Genomic DNA, 15,518 nt, shown 5'->3' on the forward strand with positions numbered 1-15,518 from the left:
GGTGATGAATAGATCCTGGCTGTCGGGGAAACCAGCGTTGTAAGAGCTGTCGCCTGCCTCATCCTCCACAAACCCTTCCTCATCTTCCCCGTCCGCGAACATCGCCGAGGAACTGGCCGTCGACACTATCTCATCGTCAGAGTCCACGGTCACTGGCTGGGCAGTGGTGGCAGGCTCCGGAGTGTCCGTTGGCCGCTTTGGTCTTCTGGTAGCCTTGTCTCAGGTCCTTGATTTTCACGTGGCACTGCGTTGCATCCCGGCTGTATCCTCTGTCTCTCATGGCTTTGGAGACCTTCTCGTAGGTCTTTGCATTCCGTTTTTTGGAGCGCAGCTCCGAAAGCACAGACTCCTCGCCCCACACACCGATCAGATCCAAGACTTCCCAGTCAGTCTATGCTGGGGCCCTCTTTCTATTCAGAGATTGCATGAACTCCTCTGCTGGAGAGCTCTGCATCGTTGCCAGTGCTGCCGAGCTCGCCCCGATGTCCAACCAGGAAATGAGATTCAAAACTGGCCAGACAGGAAAAGGAATTCAAATTTTCCCAGGGCTTTTCCTGTGTGCCTGATCAGAACATCCAAGCTCGGACTGCTGTCCAGAGCGTCAACAGAGTGGTGCAGTGTGGGATAGCTCCCGGAGCTACTAAGGTCGATTTCCGTCCACACCTAGCCTAATTCGACATGGCCATGTCGAATTTAGCGCTACTCCCCTCGTCGGGGAGGAGTACAGAAGTCGAACTAAAGAGCCCTCTATGTCGAATTAAATAGCTTCATGGTGTGGACGGGTGCACGGTTGATTCGAATTAACGCTGCTAAATTCGAATTAAAGTCCTAGTGTGGACCAGGCCTAAGATTTCCTCCCACCTCTTAATCAATTGCCCTGTTGAATGAACGAGATGTGAATGAGGAAGGCATGGAAGGCAGCACCTCCAGACAGCTGCAACAGTTGGAGAGGGGATGGAAGCCAGACCCAAGAACAATAAAACTTGTCAAGTGGGCTCACGTACTTGTAAAACAATATCATTCTTGTGTTTGTATTTTAAGTACAAAATAAATATGTATAATGAATTTAAAAGTATGTAATTAGTAATTTGATATGTCAGGTGGCACCTTTTTTAATGTGTTCACTCCCCCTGATGTTAGAACCTGGCTATGCCACTGGTGGCCACCAGGATTATGGCTACGGGAGTGGCCATGCTCCAGGTTTCTACCTTCTAGGGGAAGCCAAAGAGAACCATTAAGGACCTTCCCTTCAAGGGTGAGACTCTTCTCAGAGAAAACTGACAAAAGGCTAAACAGCCTTAAAGACTCTAGAGCCACCCTCAGGTCACTGGGCCTCTACACTCTGTCAGCTCAGAGGAGACACTTCTCTCTGCAGCCCCAGTAGCAGTTCGGTCAGCAGAGCCATCAGGATGGCTCCAGAAGGAAAGTCATAGCAGCAGGAGGAGGCCACAGCAAACCTCTGGCCATGTCTCAGGTCACCCTAAGCCATCTTTGGGGGCCAAACCAGCCTTGTGAAGGCAGTCGAGGACGGCGTCTCACACCACAGTCTGGATCCATTCCACCTTACCTTCTTGTCCCAACTATCCCCTTTCTACCATGCATGGTCCCATATCACCTCGGACCGTTGGGTACTCTGCACAGTAGAGAGGGGATCCTCCATCCAGTTCTGTGCCTTCCTGACCCTCCACCCTCATTCCCTGTCCCTCTTCAGGGATCTTTCCTACAAGCAACTCCTTATCCAGGAGGTGCAGTCAGTCCTCTCTCTAGGGGCAGTGGAGGAGGTCCCTCAGGAGCACAGGGATGAGGGCTTTTATTCATGGCATTTCCTAATTCCAGAAGCCAAAAGGTGACCTCAGGCCTATCTTGGACCTGCGAGAACTCAACAAGTTCCTGAAGAAACTCAAGTTCCACACGGTCTCTTTGGCCTCCATCATCCCCTTATTGGATCCAGCTGACTGGTGTGCTGCCCTCGACTTGAAGGTCGTGAACTTTCATATTGTGATCATTCAACCCCACAGGAAGTCCTCAGGTTCATAGTGGACAACACCCACTACCAATATGCAGTCCTCCCGTTTGGCATGTCAGTAGCACCTCGGGTTTTCACCAAGTGCATGGCAGTTGTCACTGCATTCCTGTGCAGACACCAGATACAGGTGTTTACATACCTCAATGAGTGGTTGATCAAAGGCCGCTCCAGGACTCAGGTGGAAGCTCAAGTCAAATTCATCAGAGCCACCTTCGACAACCTGGGTCTCCTTATAAACGAGACAAAATCCACTCTGTCCCCTGTCCAGAGGATAGAGTTTATAGGGGCAGTATTGGACTTGACCCAGGCCAGAGCATACCTGCCAGCAGTATGGTTTCAGGTCCTGACCAATATCATTCGAGACCTCAGACAGTTTCCCACCACCACGATGAGAAATTGTCTGAAGCTCCTGGGACACATGGCTGCCTGTACCTATGTGGTACAGCGCGCCAGGCTCAGGCTTAGACCTCTTCAGTTGTAGCTGGAGTCAGTGTATTGACCAGCCCAGGACAGCTTGGACAGAATTGTGACCCTGCCTTGCCCGGTCCTCGACTCCCTCCTGTGGTGGGTCACCTTCAGGAGGTTTGCTCAGGGGTCCCCGTCGCTGCTCCACAGCCGTCTCTGTCACCCGTGATGGATGTACCAGACTTGGGATGGGGGTCTCATCTGGGGGACCTCAGGATTCAAGGTCTCTGGTCTCAGGCTGACCTGTCTCTCCACATCAATGTCAGAGAGCTGAGAGCGGTACGACTATCATGCCCGATCTTCTGGGCACACCTAATGGGTCATTGTGTAGCAGTTATGATGGACAATACAGCAGCAATGTTCTATATCAACAAACCGAGGTAAACGCTCCTCTCCCCTGTGCCGAGAAGCCCCCACATTGTGGGACTTCTGGCTAGAACATTCAATACACCTACAAGCTTCATACCTCCCTGGGGTACAGAATGAGCTGGTTGACCACCTCAACAGATTGTTCCATGGCCAAGAGTAGTCCCTTCACCCGGACATCACAAATTCAATTTTACAGGGATGGGGATATCCCCAGATAGACCTATTTGGTATGCAAAACAATAGGAAGTGCCAGCAGTTCTGATCCTTCCAGAATCACATCCCAGCTCTGCCATGGACGCATTCTTTCTGCATTGGGGAGGTTCCCTCCTGTACACATTTCCGCCCATACCGCTAGTTCACCAGGTACTCCTCAAAATCCGGAGGAAATGAGCTCAGGTCATATTGATAGCACCAGCCTGGGCCTGTTAGCACTGGTACATCTCTCTCCTAGACAATGTCAATGTAAATGGAGGCACTGGTCACTTTTCCCAGAACTTCTCATGCAAGATCACAGTTGGCTTCAGCACATGAACCTCAAGTCCCTTTACCTCACAGCATGGAAGCTCCATGGTTGCAGGGCCGGTGCAACCACTAGGCAAACTAGGCAGCCGCCTAGGGGCCCAAGATTTGGGGGTGCCACTGCCAATCAAGACGCTGGCTGCAGATTGCAGACTGTAGGGAGGGAGGACATATATGATAAGAACCACACACCAAGTGAATTGCTTTCCTGCCATTTAGAAAGCCAGCAAAGGCCTTTGTTTGTAAATCAATACAGATAGGTACATTTACACAGTAATAGCTCCTTTCTCTTGTAGATTGCACAGCAGCCAGAAGCAGACTGGAGCAGCTTGCAATGGGAAGTGTAAGACCCCTGCTGGGGCTGAGCTGTGCTGTCAGTGTGGTTTAGCTGGGGTGGTTTGCATGGCGTGCTCGGAGAGCGGCTGCAGGATTTCCAGGCAGAGGCTTTGCTGCTCCCTGGGGAGAGAAGGGAGGGACACTGCAGCTGGCAGCTCTGCGGGCTCTCTCGTGTGGAGGGGCGGAAATGCCACTTTAACCCACCTCCCTGCACCCCAGCTTTCTACCCTCCCGACCCTGCTTTGGCTGAGGGCAGTGCACTGTCTGCCTCACAGACCTGCCTGCCCCATGCCCCCCTGCCAGAGCGAGAGCCCAGCATTCAACTCCCCAGCCCGGGCACAAGACAGACTCGTGAAGGCAAAGCAGGCGACAGCTCCCATTGCCCTGTTGCAACTGCACTTGGCCTTCTGCTGCTGCATGCCAGGGACTGGAGAGGAGAGCGCCCATTTCAACTTGTGGCTCTTTGAATCTTACCCCGCCCGCCACCCCCCGGCCAAATCCAGACTGCGCCTTCTCCCCCCTCCACACCCAAACCTGGTCTGCTTCCCTTCCTCTCCCCAGCCAAACCCGATCCTCCCAGACAGTGACTGAACCCTGTCTGCATTCATAGGCGGCAGGTTCGTATAATTTTTGGTGGTGCCCAAAATGGTGGTCCCCCCCCCCCCGCCCCCGCTCTCACCCTGTAAGCCGATATAAAATGAAGCTACTATGCGTCGGCACCACAAGATTACAAGGGTCAATTAAAAGTGGAAAGTCAGAAGCAGCACTTGCCTGCTTCAATATACGGTATTCAATTTTGTTGCACCTGTTGTGACAAAGTGGGAATGTTCTTAATGTTTTCTCTGAATACTGTGTGGGTGCCTCAGTTTCCCCTGCAAGGTGCCAACTGACGGTGTTGGGGACAAAGAGATCAGGTGGCCTCCTTGTCTGGAAGAGACACAGAGGCCAGAGGAGGGAGTGTCAGTTTGGAGCTGACTGAGGGGTCCTGTTTTCTGTACCTACAAGCTCTGTTTTAGACTGTGATCCCTTCATCTAATAAACCTGGTGTTTTACTGGCTGGCTGAGGGTCACGTCTGACTGCGGAGTTGGGGTGCAGGGACCTCTGGCTGCCCCAGGACCTGGCTGAGCAGACTCGCTGCGGAAAGTGCATGGTGTGGAAGTGCTGAATGCTCTGAGTTCAGACCCAGGAAGGTGTCAGCTTCTTGCCCTGGAGACAGTCTGCTCAGAGAGAGGAGGCTCCCCCAGAGTCCTGACTGGCTTTGTATGGAGTAGTTCCAAAGCATCCCAGCATCCCCTTCCACACCATGCACTTCCCAGAAGTCTGCACAGGCACTGACACTCCCTCCTCTGGCCTTTGTCTCTTTTCCAGGAATTAGGAGGCCACCTGATCTCTTTGTTCTCCAACACCTTCAGTTGGCAGCTTGCAGGAGAGCGGCCCAGGCCATCAGTTACCTGGAGACAGGGTTTCGACCATTCTCTGTGCAGACAGCTCACACTGTCCCTCTAGGGCTCTACAACAATCACACCCCCTTATCCCACCATCTAGATCCTTGAGAAATGCATAGGGGAAACTGAGGCACCAACACAGTATTCAGAGAAGAACATTCCCACTTTGTAACACCTGTATACGACTAGTTATATACTTTAAAGGGGTGTAAAATAATCAAGTATCGTGCTAAACAAAATGATACTCCAAACTGACCACCAAATTTAAGTTGCACGTTTTTCCCCTCAGGTGAGGGCTCTGGGGTGGGGCTGGGGATGAGGGGTTCACAGTGCAGGAGGGTGCTCAGGGTTGGGGTGCTGGGGGCGCAGGCTCCAGGGATAAGGAACTTGGGATACAGACAGGCTGCCCCAGGGCTAGGGCCAGAGAGAACTCCCCCCCCCAACCCCGTTACCGGCAGCAGCTAGCTCCAGGGGAGGGACCCCTTCTCTCCCCCCTCCCTGCAGCACACTCACTCTGCACCACAGTCACTGCACATGCTCCTAGGGACTCTCTCAGGTCCAGAAAGCCCACTCGCCTCCCCTGTGGTGGGTATCGGGTGTCACGGAGTCCCTGGGCGATGCTCTGGAACTGCTCCCCACAAAGCCAGGCAGGACTCTGGGGAGCCTCCTCTCCCTCAGAGCAGACTGTCTGCAGGGCAAGAAGCTCATACGGCTTCACCTCCTGGGTCTCTCCTTGGAGCATTCAGCATCCTCTGCCCCTCCGTGCGCTTCCCACAGCGAGCCCGCCCCAGCGGGGTCCTGGGGAAGCCACAGGGTCCTGCACCCCCACTTCGCAGTCAGACGTGACTCTCAGCCAGCCAGTAAAACAGAGGTTTATTCGATGACAGGAACGGGGTCTAAAACAGAGCTTATAGGTACAGCGAACCAGACCCCTCGGCCGGGTCCATCCTCGGGGGCAGTGAGGCAGGACCCCCCCTCTGCACTTCACTCCTCGTCCCCAGCCAGCTCCAGACTAACCACCCCCTCCAGCCCCTCTTCCTCTGCTCAGCCCCTTTCCGGGCCAGGAGGTCACCTGACCTCTTTGTCTCCAACACCTTCAGCTGGCATCTTTGCAGAGGGGCCCAGGCCATCAGTTGCTAGGATACAGAGTGCCAGGCATTTAGGTGCACTGGCTTTTTGCTCTGCAGCAAAGAACTGCATAGGGGACACTGAGGCACCAACACAGTATTCAGAGAAAACATAAGAACATTCCCAGTTCATCACACTGGGGCGGGGGGAGGTGGGTTGCCATCATGTGTAGCCTCTCCACCCCTGCTGCTGCCCTGGGGGGGCGGGGGAGAGAGCTCCCAAGCACCTGTGTGCTCCTTCCTCCTCCTCTCTCCCTCTTCCCCTCCCCCGGTGCTCCAAGAGGCTGCCGGCTGCTGATCTCTATAGCCTTAGGCAGAAGCAGCACAAACAAAGGAGAGAGTCACTGGCTGTTTTCTTTCAGGCAGGGAAGCTCTGAGGTGGGGCAGGGGAGAAAGCCAGCTCCAAATATTGGTGGAGCAGAGCCCTCAGCCTTGAATATTCCTGGGGCTTAAGCCCCTCGAGCCCATATAAGTTGGCGCCCCTGTCTGCATTGTCTGCTCCCCTTGCACTCCCAAGCCAAACCTGAACCCCCACTGACTGAACCCAGCCTGCTTCCCTTCCCTATCAAACCCGATCCCCTCTCTGACCGAACCCAGTCTGCTTCCCTTCCTCACCTAACCCAATCCCCCAGCCTGACGGAGTATCTGCCATTCTAATTTTATAAAAACAACAAGGAGTCCAGGGGCACCTTAAAGACTAACAGATTTATTTGGGCATAAGCTTTTGTGGTAAAAAAAACAACCCACTTCTTCAGATGCATGGAGCGAAAGTTACAGACGCAGGCATTATATACTGGCACATAAAGAGAAGGGAGTTACCTTACAAGTGGAGAACCAGTGCTAACAGGGCCAATTCGATCAGGATGGATGTGGTCCATTCCCAATAACAGATGAGGAGGTGTCAATTCCGGGAGAGGCAAAGCTGCTTCTGTAATGAGCCAGCCACTCCTAGTCCCTATTTGAGCCCAAATTAATGGTGTTAAATTTGCAAATGAATTTTAGCTCTGCTGTTTCTCTTGGAAGTCTGTTTCTGAAGTTTTTTTGTTCAATTGCATTATTTGTTGAGGTAGAAATATATGTACATATATTTGTAACTGAAACCTTTTTGAACTTTGCACAAAAATTGGTGCTAATACTATGATTACACCCCAACCATGATTTTAAAATAGCGTGGTACCACATCTCATATATATTTTTAAAAGGGTATAAAATTGACTTTTGTTGCAACAAAATAAAAAATAATAATAAAGAAAAAAGTCACGTGACACACAACATAGAAACAAAAGACACACATGACATACAGGACAAACATACAATTAAAAACAAATGGCGCCAGAATTCTGTTCATAACTATACAAAATAACACAACCAAAAATAAAAAGTTATTACCTTATTTAAAACTTGTAGCATAAATTTGATAAAAATATATATTAATATTTGCCAAATTTATTGTATTAATTTGGTAACAAGGAATTTTACATTACTTTATATTTAACATTATTTTAAAACTTTGCTATATGGAAATAAGAAAAGCCCATGTTTCAAATATTAGTTAGTGGTTAGGATTAGAAACAGAGAGTGCACTTCTGTTGCTTGGTAACCATATCTTCAAGAAAGTTAGGAATAATTCCAGCTATTGCATTCCTGAAGGGTTAAAATAATTAATTTACTGGATTTAAAGTTTTTACCTTGTTTTCTTTTTGTTTCTTGTTTTGTTCTGTTTTTAATTGCTTTATCTTTTGGAGGTTTCTGTAAAAACTATAACTTTTAACTTTTAAAACAAAGAGAGAGAGCTGAAGTGAGCAGAGGCGGGGGAAAAGGGGGGTGAAGAGCAACCTAGGAAGGCAGCGAGACCTGAGCCAAGAGAGATTAACTATCAGGGTATTTGAAAGTACAGGCAGCAGCAGCAAGTTTAGCAAACTGGGAAAACATATAAAGGACAAAACTTAACTGGTATGTAAAAATATTTGAGAAGGAAGGTTATATTTTTAGATATGAGCGTGGAGTGTGGTTCCATGGGTCAAAGCAATTGGGAACCTGCACAGTTGGGAACTGCGCCCCTGGTTTTTATCCTGGCTCTGAGAGGAGAGTGGGGGTAGTTACCTGCTCTTGTAAAACCTGAATTTGTTCCCCTAGTGTCTGTTGCTTTTGTGTGCATGCCAAACGGATAGTGGAACTATTTTTGGGCAACTCCATGTGTTAATGCATCAATTCTAGGTGTCAACCCACTTAATTTCAGTTTTTTTACTTTGAAATTTTTTTTATTCACTCCCCTGCGATCGAGTCGCAGCTCCTGTCTCCTAATGTGCTCTGTGAACTGTTCCATTTTTTCCTTCATTTGATTTACCAATTTAATGAGAGTATTGTGTGCTACTCTTTCCTTCTGTGCACTTACTTGTCCCGTTCTGACAGGCACCAGTCTAGGTCTCAGTTTAAGTTTAACTGGAACCTGGTTTTTATCATAAGGTGGTGGTTGCAATGCAGTGGACCCTGTTTCATATTTTAATTTTACTAGGGCCACCTTTTTCCACTTCTGTCCCCATTCTTTAGGCACCGTAACAGCACCTGAAGTTCGTTGAACACCAGGGGACGGCACTTTTTGCTTATGCAGGTTTTCTACAGCTGTCTCCAATTTTTTATTTTCCTGCTTTACTTGCTCGAGCATATTATGAGTCTGGACTGCCTGTTGCCCTGCTGAAGAGCTTGGGCTTTCCAGTGCTTGACTGCCCGGGTTGCCTTTTCTACTTCTCCTGTTTTTTCTGTTACTTGTTTGGCCAGCATGCTGCCTAAGCCATTTCACTGCCATAGACATGAGTTGCAAAATTCTTGCTTTTTTACTTTTGTTACTATTTCTTAGAGCCTCGTTTTCTACCATGGCTCTACATATGCCAGTCCATGTTTCCCCACTCTCTTTTTCAAATTCATATGGACCCCCTTTACTGGCAATCCAGCGGGTCCAGGAGTTATCAGACTCCGTGGGTATCATAAGGGAGGGGATCAGGGGGTTCCCTAACTTGAGGTTTTCTGCCATGTTAGATTGTGATTCTTACAGCGGACAGCTCGCTTACTCACCAGATCAGCAGTCGGGGTCAACAGTGTTGTCAGATGCTACCGGTGTGGTGCTCTGCTTTCTCCTTGTTGATATCACTCGGCTGTGTGCGTGTGTTCCCTCTATGTGCTGCCCCAGCTCTGCAGAAAGCTGACACAGCAGACCCGAAGAGAACCCCCAATGACCACAGAGTCTAGCAAGGTACGAAGGCACGTCGACAAGGTTTATTGCCGTATTGGACACAATAATAGTTCCCTATAGGTTTCTTAGCCTAATTGAGGGCATACTACGAATATGCGCCCACGGTCAATGGACTCGGCTCAGTCAGTGGCGGGACTTTCCACTGCTCCCTCGGCCGGACAAAGACACCGCCCCAGGGATGCATTCTTACACACAGGTACAAACAAATTACACATCACTCCTGACGTATTGAGGTGCAACCCCTCTACATAGCAAGGTACAACCCCTCTACGTAGTAAGTTGCCGCCTATCACCTTGTACATATTGGTTTGAACAAAACAACTCTATCCATCATATTACCCTTTTGGCCTTGTCATTGGGATGGGTTGGCCTGTTCCTTGTTATCTGTGGAATGTTCCAGTATAGTGTGTTCTGGTACCATGTTTATACTTTAACTCTGCTAGGTGAATATATGTTTATGCAACATCAGCCCTTTTCTTACCAGCTTCTGTGAGCAGGGCCTGCCTCTGGCTCACAGCTTAACTTTGCTTTATGTTAGCAAAGTCTTGACCATTACTTTAGTTCAGGCCTCAACTGGGCCTTTATCAGGGCCTGAACTTACTACACCTGGGTTAGTGTTTTTGTTGTGTGGTTGCTGGTGAGTATTTGCTGCAGGTTGGGGGGGGGGCTGTCTGTAAGCAAGGACAGTTCTGTCTCCCAAGATCTGTGAGAGTGAGGGGATCATCTTTCAGGATAGGTTGTAGATCTTTGATGATGCGCTGGAGAGGTTTTAGTTGAGGGATGAAGGTAACAGCTAGTGGCGTTCTGTTATTTTCTATGTTGGGCCTGTCTTGTAGTAAGTGACTTCTGGGTACTCTTCTGGCTCTGTCAATCTGTTTTTTCACTTCAGCAGGTGAGTATTGTAGTTTTAAGAATGCTTGATAGAGATCTTGTAGGTGTTTGTCTCTGTCTGAGGGATTGGAGCAAATGTGGTTGTATCTTAGAGCCTGGCTGTAGACAATGGATCATGTGATGTGTCCTGGATGGAAGCTGGAGGCATGTAGGTAAGTGTAGTGGTCAGTAGATTTCCAGTATAGGGTGGTGTTTATGTAACCATCGCTTATCAGCACAGTAGCGTCAATGAAATGGATCGCTTGTGTGGATTGGTCTAGGCTGAGGTTGATGGTGGGATGGAAATTGTTGAAATCATGGTGGAGTTCCTCAAGGGCTTCTTTTCCATGGGTCCAGATGATGAAGATGTCATCAGTGTAGAGTAGGGGCATTAGGGGATGACAGCTAAGGAAGCGTTGTTCTAAGTCAGCCATAAAAATGTTGGCATACTATGGGCCATGCAGGTACCCATAGCAGTGCTGCTGACCTGAAGGTATATATTGTCCCCAAATGTGAAATAGTTGTGGGTGAGGACAAAGTCGCAAAGTTCAAAGTTTGACATGTAACTAGTTCACAAAACTGGGGGGTGGGTGTTGGGGAAATTCGGGGGGGGGAGAGGGGAGAAGATAGGGAAATCACTGCCCGGGCCTCTCTGGACTTCCAAGAGGGCCTGGGCATTGGGGAGGAGCTGCTCCAGGCCAAAGACTATGAAGGAGGAGGTGGCATTGTGTGAGGTAGCCCCTTCCCAGGCCTGAGAGAAGAGAGGCAGTAGCTGCATTGGAAGGAAAGCTATTCCAAACTCATGAAGAAAATTAATCCAAAAAATCCTCCCCTCTTGCTGACCCATACACACACAACTGAAAAAAATAAATCACAATAGGGTCAAAAAATAAGTAATTGACTTAAAATCAATATTTAAAAAATACATTTTGAGTTCCTATTTTTTGCCCTTTGGTTTCTGAGTCCTCGGGTCACCCTGGTCACAATCTGAAACTTTCCCCTGCAACCGTAAAAGCTAGAAATTTATTTTTACTTTAAATGAAATCTGAGATTCTCACACACTCATAAGTAGAGCATTAGGGCTTTCAGAACATTACTGAATACTGCGAGACAAAATAAAAATCACAAAAAATTATGGGAGATGCCAATACTGCAGTTGGTCAAAAGTGTTTAAACAAAAATGGCTTTTAGACTTTTTTAAAAAAAACTGATTTTTTCCTATTATTTTAATGCTTCTAAGTTTTCAGTGAAATTATGCTAACTGAAAAAAATATTTCAAAGTTATTCAAAATGAGAAACCCTAATCAAATGGAATAAAAACATTTTATTCACCCATCCCTTATCCTGTCTAAAAGAAGAAAAGGGTGAAAAAAGGAAAAACTAAAATCTAATATTTTGTGCAATAATACATGATTAAAATTTTTAAAATAAACACAATTTTTAAACAAAACAAACACAGAATTTCCCAACAACGCTACCATTTTCAAATAGCTGCACTCCTATAGGTTTCTTCATGATATTGCCCCTTGAATGGCTTTTCACACAGGAGGAGAAACTCTGTTATACAATGTATAAATTTCCCTTTTTAGTATGCCTGAAGTCCCCACTCAGTGACACTCTTGAACACAGGATCAACATTAGGCACCATTCTTAATTCTCACTATGTTCAGAAGGAGAAAATGAGGCAGGTTTCTATTTCGATTGATTCTGAGCATAATTTTATGTTTTATAAGAACAAAAGGATTCACCCCGCCCCCCAGTCAAGAGGCAGGAAACTGTAATGTCAGCACAGGGAGAAAACTAGACTGATGGCAGCTGGGTTTGGGGCAATAAATTTCCTGTATTCAAAACATAGGAAGTTACAAATCTCCCCAAGAACAGTGTTGGGCCCCCTGTTCTTGAATAAAATTCAGCAAAAGAAAGAAATGACTAATTCCACAAGCTGTAAAAGTCTCATGTTACATTGCTATGAAAACAAACTGCAACATATTTGACAGTAGTTGTACTGTAACGTTTCCATAAAGAGAAAAACAAATGATCACAGGATTATTTACTCCTTCTGTTATGAATAATCTGTCCCCGCAATAAGAATCGGGCATTAGACGTTATAAACAGCCCTTTTGAAGCAAAATTCACCCACCTGATTGGGTCTTCTGAGAAATGTAAAATCTCCTGGGTGTGGCCAGACTTCACCCTTTGGCTGGGACCGTTACACGTTCATTAACTGGTCCCATTTCTCACGCATGTTGCTCAGCTAATTCTGGCGATCAAAGAGCTTCAGTTTTGTCTCGTGGCTTTTCCGTAGAACCCTGTTACACGAAATGTGATTTTATGCCGAATTGAGAAACCTGCGCTCGGCTCGCAGCTTTCGCCTGGGGAAAGTGAAAGTAACACTGTCACTTGCCTCATTGCAAACCCTGTCACGTGGGGAGGGTCGAGTCTTCTCTTAAAGAAACAGCCCCGGTCCTGCTGCACCGCGAGTGTGTGGGAAACAGGAACTTTATGTTAATAAAAGGGGCTTTGGTGGTGTTTAGGGGGTGTGTGTGTTTTTGCCATTTACTTTATTAGATTCAGTAAAAGCAGGAAGAAGATTCTCTTTGAACTCATGACTGGATTCAGGCATAGTGGGCAGGTTTGTATAATTTTTGGTGGTGCCTCCCCCCTACTCCCGCCCTGTAAGCCAATATATATATTTTATTAAATTGTGTAAACATGGACCGTAAGCATTTAAGTTTCTCTTTATTGCACAATGTCACTATCAGAAAAATCCATTGTTGATTATTAGTGGTCCTACAAATCAAGAATTTGTTGCTGGGAAGAAATGAATCTACAACGCGTCGGTGCCACAAGATTACAAGGGTCAATTAAAAGTGGAAAGTCAGAAGCAGCACTTGCCTGCTTCAATATACGGTATTATATTTTGTGGGAATGTTCTTAATGTTTTCTCTGAATACTGTGTGGGTGCCTCAGCTTCCCCTGCAAGGTGCCAACTGAAGGTGTTGGGGACAAAGAGATCAGGTGGTCTCCTTGTCCGGAAGAGACACAAAGGCCAGAGGAGGAAGTGTCAGTTTGGAGCTGGCTGGGGAAATGGGGAGAGGCCTAGAACTTGGGTCTGGGCTCCCCCCCCGAGATGGACCTGACTGAGGGATCCTGTTTTCTGTACCTGAAAGCTCTATTCTAGACTGTGTTCCTGTCGTCTAATAAACCTTCTGTTTTCTCGGCTGGCTGAGAGTCACTTCTGACTGCAGAGTTGGGGTGCAGGGACCTCTGGCTGCCCCAGGACCCTGCCTGGGCAGACTCACTACGGAAAGCGCATGGTATGGAAGGGGATGCTGAATGCTCTGAGGTCAGACCCAGGAAGGTGTAAACTTCTTGCCCTGGAGACAGTACGCTCAGAGAGAGGAAGCTCCCCCAGAGTCCTGACTGGCTTTGAAGGAGTGGTTCCAGAACATCTCAGCATCCCCTTCCACACCATGCGCTTCCCGGAAGTCCGCACAGGGACTAACACTCCCTCCTCTGGCCTTTGTCTCTTTTCCAGGCATTAGGAGGCCACATGAACAATTTGTTCTCCAACACCTTCAGTTAGCACCTTGCAGGAGAGCGGCCCAGGCCATCAGTTGCCCGGAGACAGGGTTTCGGCCATTCTCTGTGCAGACAGCATCACACTGGCCCTCTAGGGATCTACAACAATCATACCCCCTTATCCCACCATCTAAATTGTTAAGAAATGCTTAGGGGAAACTGAGGCACCGACACAGTATTCAGAGAAAACATTAAGAACATTCTCACTTCGTAATACCTGTATACAACTAGTTATATACTTTAAAGTGTGTAAAATATTCAAGTACTGTGCTAAACACAATGATACTAGTTAATAGGGGAAGCAAAAGTGGATGGGAACCTGGGAGGCAGTGACCATGAGATGGTCAAGTTCAGGATCCTGACACAAGGAAGAAAGGAGAGCAGCAGAATACGGACCCTGGACTTCAGAAAAGCAGACTTTAACTCCCTCAGGGAACTGATGGGCAGGATCCCCCAGGAGAATAACATGAGGGGGAAAGGAGTCCAAGAGAGCTGGCTGTATTTTAAAGAATCCTTATTGAGGTTGCAGGAAAGAAAACATCCCGATGTGTAGAAAGAATAGCAAACATGGCAGGCAACCAGCCTGGCTTAGCCGTGAAATCCTTGCTGATCTTAAATACAAAAAAGAAGTGGAAGATTGGACAAATGACCAGGGAGGAGTATAAAAATATTGCTCAGGCAAGCAGGAGTGAAATCAGGAAAGCCAAATCACACTTGGAGTTGCAGCTAGCAAGAGATGTTAAGAGTAACAAGAAGGGTTTCTTCAGGTATGTTAGCAACAAGAAGAAAGTCAAGGAAAGTGTGGGCCCCTTACTGAATGGGGGAAGCAACCTAGTGACAGAGTATGTGGAAAAAGCTAATGTACTCAATGATTTTTTTGCCTCTGTCTTCACAAACAAGATCAGTTCCTAGACTGCTGTACTGGGCAGCACAGTATGGGGTGAAGGTGACCAGCCCTCTGTGGAGAAAGAAGTGGTTCGGGACTATTTAGAAAAACTAGGCCAGATGCACTGCATCCGAGGGTGCTAAAGGAGTTGGCGGATGTGATTGCAGAGCCATTGGCCATTATCTTTGAAAACTCATGGCGAACAGGGGAGGTCCCAGATGACTGGAAAAAGGCTAATGTAGTGCCCATCTTTAAAAAAGGGAAGGAGGAGGATCCGGAGAACTACAGGCCAGTCAGCCTCACCTCAGTCCCTGGAAAAATCATGGAGCAGGTCCTCAAGGAATCAATTCTGAAGCACTTAGAGGAGAGGAAAGTGATCAGGAACAGTCAGCATGGATTCACCAAGGGCAAGTCATGCCTGACTAACCTAATTGCCTTCTATGAGGAGATAACTTGCTCTGTGGATGAGGGGAAAGCAGTGGATGTGTTATTCCTTAATTTTAGCAAAGCTTTTGATACCGTCTCCCACAGTACTCTTGACGGCAAGTTAAAGAAGTATAGGCTGGATGAATGGACTGTAAGGTGGACAGAAAGCTGGCTAGATCGTCTAGGCTCAACGGGCAGTGATCAATGGCTCCATGT

At 47.7% G+C, this 15,518-nt stretch overlaps 1 protein-coding gene across 1 annotated transcript in view; it reads right to left on the reverse strand.

Annotated features, from left to right (window-relative positions):
• Positions 1–12,620, reverse strand: part of LOC123346112 (butyrophilin subfamily 1 member A1-like) — a 38,642-nt gene extending 26,022 nt beyond the window's left edge. The window contains exon 1 of the mRNA XM_044983333.1: positions 12,549–12,620. The gene's annotated coding sequence lies outside the window, so the exon portion shown is untranslated. The remainder of the gene's footprint in view (positions 1–12,548) is intronic.
• Positions 12,621–15,518: the final 2,898 nt, after the last annotated feature.

Source organism: Mauremys mutica, chromosome 12 (genome assembly GCF_020497125.1).
Source record: "Mauremys mutica isolate MM-2020 ecotype Southern chromosome 12, ASM2049712v1, whole genome shotgun sequence".
Classification (NCBI taxonomy): Eukaryota; Metazoa; Chordata; order Testudines; family Geoemydidae; genus Mauremys; species Mauremys mutica.